Raw genomic sequence first — 7,465 nt, forward strand, 5'->3', positions numbered from 1 at the left:
AGTAGACAATTGGTATGCAGCAACATCACAGGGCTATGAAATTCCAGGGTCAACATCACAGAATTAAGTGAAATGATTAATACATACAGATTTAAAGTAAAATATGTATCTCTTTAGAGAAATGGTAACATGTAAATTCTTACAACCAAAGCTAAAATCTTGTATTCAGTGAACAGTCTCTTGCAAGTAAACTTTGCAAATGAGAATACCTTTAACAGTAGTGTGGAATAATCTGACCCATCCAAAGTGCTTTCTGAGTATCTGTCATTTGCTTAACCTGATAGTGGAGAAGGAGCAGGTTCAGAAATAGCAAAGAATAGCCTTAGGACTTTCCCAAAATATTGAGAGTTGAATTCAAGACTGTTGTTAGAGCATAGATTTTCTTCTGAACTCTGCTCTTTCTGCAGAGTAATGGTGTGATGTTTTTAAAAAGGAAATGACTGTATGGAAAGTGCGTGCATGAAGGTACATCAAAAATGTTGTGGAAACTGCATCTTATGAAGAAAGTATGCATAGATTTTAATATTTTGCACCAAAAGATACATCTTGTAATTGCTTCTTTTGAGGATGTAAATTTCTGAACTGTCCTTGGTTAAGTCAGTGTTCTTGACAGAAATATAATCCATATGATATAATCATATCTATATTTACCTTTCTAGATAGTGTACATTTATGTCTACACTTAAGTTTTGTGTCTATACCTAAAGTATTGGCTTACGTGATTATGAGGATGAGAAGTTCCATGATCTACCATTTACAAGCTGCAGACCCAAGAAAGCTCATGATGCAGGAGGACAGTCTGAGAGCCAAAGAGTGGATTATGGAAAGTCCAGTCTAAGTCTGAATTCCTGAGAATTCTGAGTACTATGAACAGGACCAGGTCAATGTCCCAGCTCTGTAGTCAAGCAGAGAGTAAATTCAACCTTTTTCTGTCTTTTTTGTTCTATTTCGGACCTCAACTGATTGGATGATGCCCACCTACTTTGGACAGGGCCATCTGCTGCATTCAAATACTAAACTTCTCTGGAAGTACCCTCAAAGATATATCCTGAAATGATGTTTAAACAAGTATTTGGATAGCCTGTGGCTCAGTCAAGTTAACACAAAACTAACCAGAATGGAAAGGGAGATGGGTGCTTTGGTATCAAACAAATAGGAATTTCCTGGGGAAATTTGGTTATACATAGCAGGATAAAGAAATGATCTTAAAATAAGCATAAAACAACTTCCTTAGTCAATCTTAAATCATGCTTTAATTCTAAAGGTAAATGAAAAGACAGGCCAATTGTCTTTGCAGGCTTCTCCTATGCTGGTCCTCATTCTTTTTTTTCCTAAAAGAAATCTTTTATTTAATGAGCACAAATTTCATAAGTACAATTTTAGGGATATAGTCATTCTTTCAACCATACGCATCCTCCCATCTCCACTCCCAACCCACTTTCTCCTCTCTCTCCCATCCCGAGACCCAATTTCCATTAAGATTCATTGTCAATTAACTTTATACACAGATAAACTCCATACTAAGTAAAGACTTCAACAATTTGCACACACACACACACACACACCTGTTTGAGAACAAGTTTTACTATTAATCCTTTTAATACAACTAATTGAGGATAGAAGTCCTGCATGGGAAGTAAGTGCACAGTGTCTCCTGTTGTAATTTAACAATTAAAACTCTTACGTATGATGTCAGTGATCACCTGAGGCTCTTGACATGAGCTGCCAAAGCTATGGAATCCACAAAGCTATTTGAATCCACAAGCTCCATCAGTATTTAGACAAGGCCAAAAGCAAAGTGGAAGTTTTCTCCTTCCTTCAGAGAAAAGTATATCTTTTGATGGGCACTTATTTCCACTGAGGTATCACTCACAGAGATCCTTCCTGTAGGACATGTTTTTGTCGCAGTGCCTTGCCTTTCCATGCCTGAAATGCTCTCATGGGCTTTTCAGCCAGACTGGAGTGGCTTAAGGGTTGACTCTGAGGTCAGAGTGCTATTTAAAACAACTGTCATTCTATGAGTCTGCTGCTATTCTATGTGGACTGCTTCCTATGTTGGAACATTTTCTCCTTTTTAATTTTATCTATTATTATTATCAGACACTTGATCTTATTTATATGGTCCCTTTAACACTTAATCCTATCTATATGATCACTTTAACACTTAATATGGTCATTTTAACACTTAACATGACATTTCCCACCCAGATTAATGGGATGTGGGGTCCCATGGCAAGTTTTTAAACTGTACCCTTAGAAATTAGTCTGTAGGAATATAGAACTCTATGGCTATACAGTTACAAACTTCCTCCTTCCTCTCTTATTTCTTATTTTTTTCTGAGATCTACTTTCAATTGATTTTATACACATATGATGAACTCTACGTTAAGTAAAGAGTTCAACAAATAGTATGAAAAAGAGAATAATAAAACTGTTTCTTGGCAGTCAAGACAAGGGCCATTCAAGATATTGCTTCTCAATGTGTCATTTTACTTCCACACATTTTTTTGAAGTGCTCTATTAGTTATCACAGATCAGGGAGAACATATTGTATTTGCCCCATGGGACTGGCTTATTTCACTAAGTATGATGTTTTCCAGATTCCTCCATTTTGTCACAAATGACTGGATTTCATTTTTTTTTACTGTTGTGTAGTATTCCATAGAGTACCTATTCCATAATTTCTTTATCCAGTTTTCAGCAGGCATTTAGGTTGATTCCACGTTTTAGCTATTGTGTTTTGAGCTGCAATAAACATGGGGGTGCAGATAACTCTTTTATTTGCTGATTTCATTTCCCTTGGCTAAATTCCCAGGAGTGGGATGGCTGGGTCATAGGTTTGTGAGGTTTCTCCATATAGTCTTCCATAGTGGCTTTACCAGCTTACATTCCACCAACAGTGGTAATTCCCTGCCAGCATTTGTTGTTTGTGGATTTTTGCAGGAAAATCATTCTAACTGGGATGAGGTGAAACCTCATTGTGGTTTTGATTTGCATTTCCCTGATTGTGGGGAGCAACTCGGACTAGATTAAGTTACTGGAATTAAGACTTATTCTATGCATCTGCTCTCCCACAATATGGCGCTGGGAGAGGAGTAAACAACTTCTACACAGCTGCCTCTCGCCAGTTTGACTGATGAGCTGCAGGAGCTGATCCTGCTCCTGATTGGAGGAGAGCAGCGTGCTCGGTGTGTGGGTAGCAGAGTTGGGATTGGTGGAAGAGGACTATAAAGGAGGAGAGAGACAACATGCACCAGGAACATCCGGACAACATCTGACCAGCCCCCGAGAGAGCCGGCCGGCAGTGTGCCACTCCCCCGCGGAAGTGGGGAAAGTGGCAGGGGGAGCCGCCCCTCCATGGAGGTGGAGGGATCGGCAGCCAACCCGGGAAGGACCAGCAGCAAACCCAGGAAGGGCCGAGCAGACAAAAGAACAGCGCAGGGTCCTGTGTCGTTCCTCTGCGAAGAGGGGGAGCGACACCTGATGGCTGGTGATCCTGAACATTTTTTCATGTGTCTGTTGGCCATTTGGATTTCCTCTTTTGAAAAATGCCTGTTTAACTCCTTGGCCCATTTCTTCACGGGGTTTTTGTTTTCTTGTTGCAGTATTTCTTGATCTCTTTATATATTATGGTTATTAACCTTTTATCAGATGAATAGTTTGCCAATAATTTCTCCCATTCTGTTGGCTGCCTCTTGACTTTCCTGAGTGTTTCTTTTGCAGTACAGAAGCTTCTCAATTTTATGTAATAGCATTTGTTAATTTTGGATTTGATTGCTTCTGAGATCTTTTCCAAGTACTCTTTGCCTGTGCCAATATCTTGCAGGGTATCTCTAATGTTCTCTAATAATTTGATGGTGTCAGGTCATATATTTAGATCTTTAATCCATTGAGTGGATTTTCGTGTAAGGTGTAAAGTTCTCTTTCCATGTTGCCTTTTTTCCAGGTTTAGGAATCAAGGTTTTTCTGGTTTCATGGAAAGAATTTGGGAGGATTCTGTCCCCTTCATTTGTTTTTGAATAACTTGAGAAGAATTGGAGTTAGTTTTTTGTTAAATGTCTAGGAGCATTTAGCAGTGAGGCCATTCATTCCTTGGCTTCTCTTTGTTGGGATAGTCTTTATTATTGCTTCAATTTCCATCTTGGTAATGGGTTTGTTCAGGTATTCTGTTTTAATGGCTCAATTTAGGTAGGTTGTGTGTATCAAGCAATCTATCCATTTCTTCTAGGTTTCCCAGTTTGTTGGCATACAACTCTTTGTAGTAATCTGATAATTATTTCTATTTCTGTGGTCACTATTGTCACATTTCCCTTTTCATCTCTAATTTTATTGATTTGGGTTCACTCTTTCCCTTGTTTTGTTTAGTTGGGCTGAAGGTGTGTAAATTTTATTTATTTTGTCAAAAAATCTTCTCTTCATTTTGGTGATCTTTTGTAGTTAGTTTCGATTTTCTTTATCTTTTTCAAATTTTAATTACTTCTTTTTTCCTACTAGTTTTGAGTTGGATTTGCTGTTGTTTTTCTGGGTCTTTAAGATGCATTGATAGCTTATTTATTTGGTGTCTTTCCAATTTCATTATGTAGGCACCTATTGCTATAAACTTTCCTCTTAACACTACTTTTATGTATCACATAAGTTTTGATATGTTGTATTGTCATCTTCATTTGTTTCCAGATATATTTTGATTTATTTTTTTATTTCTTCTATGGTCCACTGTTCATTCAGGAGCATGTTGTTCAGGTTCCATGTGTTCGCATATATTCTAGAGATTACTGAGTTGCCGATTTCCAGATTCATCCCATTGTGTTCCTAGAAGATGCATGGTATGATTTCAATTTTTTGAATTTGCGTAGATTTGCTTTTTGGCCTAGCATGTTGTGTATTGTCAGTCCTAGAAGTCAGTCCTGCTGAGAAGAATGTGTGTTTTGCAACTGTAGTATGAAAAGTTCTGTAGATATCTGTTAGGTCCATTTGATCTATAGTGTTGATTAACTCTGCTGTTTCCTTGCTGATTTTCTTTCTGGTTGATATGTCCATTGCTGAAAGTGGGGTATTGAAATCCCCCATTACTATATGAGTCTATGTCTCCCTTTAGATAACATTTCTTTTAAATAGCCAGTGCACTGTAATAGGTTCATATACATTTTAATAGTTACATCTTCCTGTTGAATTGATCCCTTATTATTACAGTGCCCTTCTTTGTCTCTTTTTGTGTTAAAATCTATTTTGTCTGATATTGGGATGGCTACACCAGCTCTTTTTTGGTTTCTGCTAACATGGAATATCTTTTTCTATCCTATCACTTTCAGTCTGTGTGAATCTTTGTTGGTGAGATGTTTTTCTTGTAGGCAGCAAATAGATGGGTTTTGTTTTTTAATTCACTCAGTCTGTGTCTTTTAACTGGAGAGTTGAGGCCATTTATATTCAAGGTGACTATTGATAAGTAACAACTTTGCCCTGCTATTTTTCCATGAATATTCTTATTTTTTGCTTTGGATTTCCTTTGTACTTTGCTGAGAGATTTCCTTCCTTTACTTTCTGTTGTAGTGATGACCATGTTTCTGTGCTTCTGTGTGCAGCACATCTTTAAGCATCTTCCACAAGGCTGGAAGGGTTGTGACAAATTCTTTCAATTTCTGTTTGTCTTGCAAGGTCTTTTTTTCACCTTTGTTCATAAATGAGAGCTTTGCAAGGTATAGTATTTTGGGTTGACAATCTTATTGGTTGTGAGTCTTATTGGAGATCCTCTGAAGGTAATCTGGTATTTCTCTCATGCACATTTTAGAATCTTTTCTTTATGTTTTACTGTGGATAGTATGAATACAATGGTTGTGTTGAAGATCTTTTCTGTTCATGTCTGTTAGGAGTTTTATGCTCTTCCTGAACTTCGGTGTTCCTTTCTCCAAATTAGGGGAATTTTGTGTTATTGTTTCACTAAAAAGGACTTCTAGTCCTTTCCCTCTTTCATCTCTTCAGGAATTCCTAGAACCTGTATGTTGGGTCGTTTGATAGTATCTTATAGACTATCAGCTGTGTTTTTTAGTTTTCTAATTTCTTCTTTTTGTGTTTAGTCTGACTGTATTAGTTCCAGTGCTTTGTCAACTAAGTTGGATATTCTTTCTTCCACTTGTTTGTTTCTTCTGCAATTCTGTTGGTAAGGCTTTTCACAACATTTTTTTAATTTGTTCTATTGAATTCTTCATTTCTTGATTTCTCCTTAAGATCTCAATTTCATGGAAGAAATTTTCTTTCATGTCATGTATAGATTCCATTAGTTCATGCATTTGCTTCTGATTACTTCTAAGTAATCCTATGTTCAATTTTTTGAATTCCATTTCTTCAATCTCATTATCTTTGCAATCTAGTATTGAAGTGTTGTATTCTTTGGGGGGTGTCATGTTGTCTTCCTTCCTTGAATTGATGCTTTTTAAAAATTTTTTTGACAGGCAGAGTGGACAGTGAGATAGAGAGACAGAGAGAAAGGTCTTCCTTTGCCGTTGGTTCACCCTCCAATGGCCGCTGCAGCTGGTGCGCTGCAGCCGGTGCACCGTGCTGACCTGAAGGCAGGAGCCAGGTGCTTCTCCTGGTCTCCCATGCGGGTGCAGGGCCCAAGCACTTGGGCCATCCTCCACTGCACTCCCTGGCCACAACAGAGAGCTGACCTGGAAGAGGGGCAACCGGGACAGAATCTGGCACCCCGACCAGGACTAGAACCTGTTGTGCCGGCGCTGCAAGGTGGAGTATTAGCCTATTGAGCCACAGCTGAATTGGTGCTTTTGTTATTCTGCATTTGTGGAGATACTAATTGGTTTCTTCTTCTTCTTTTGCTATGGTGACTTTTATCTTTGGGCTATGTCTGAGTGGATTACTCGAGTGTCTGCTTTCAGGGAATACCTAGAGGTGTGTGGTGGGCATGGCCAAGGAATTCTGTTCAGTGCTCCAGGGAAAAGGGCATGTCTGAGGTAACACACCCAGGTTTGGTGTGGTAAATCTCTCTGTCTGTCTGTCTCTCTCTTCCTCTCTCTCTCTCTCTCATCAGAGGGGAGGTTTGTTCTTGTCTGTTGGCATAGACTCCACTAAGTTCCTCTCCTCAAAGGACACTATTGCCTCGGCGCCAGCCCCAGCTGATATATCATTCATCCACTTTGCCACAAGTAACACACAAAGGATCTGTGCAGTGCTCAGTGTAAGCCCAAATTCCCCCGATATGTCCCTTGCCAGGTAATCAGGGAGCCCTGATTGTGTAGAGCCTCCCACAGTGACTGCCCAACGTTCCAGCCACACCCTGAGTCCTCACATGTAGCCTCAATGTTTTCACAGTCCTGGCACATAAACTTCCCACAGTTACAAGTGCCCAGCCCCATCTGCTTTCCCCACCAGAATCAGGAGTCTCCACTTGGCTGGTTGCTGGGCACCAACATAAACTAGCACAGCTGTTATGTATGTCCAAAATGGTGCCTGGTCT

The sequence above is a fragment of the Oryctolagus cuniculus genome, chromosome 5 (genome assembly GCF_964237555.1).
Source record: "Oryctolagus cuniculus chromosome 5, mOryCun1.1, whole genome shotgun sequence".
In the NCBI taxonomy this organism is placed as follows: Eukaryota; Metazoa; Chordata; class Mammalia; order Lagomorpha; family Leporidae; genus Oryctolagus; species Oryctolagus cuniculus.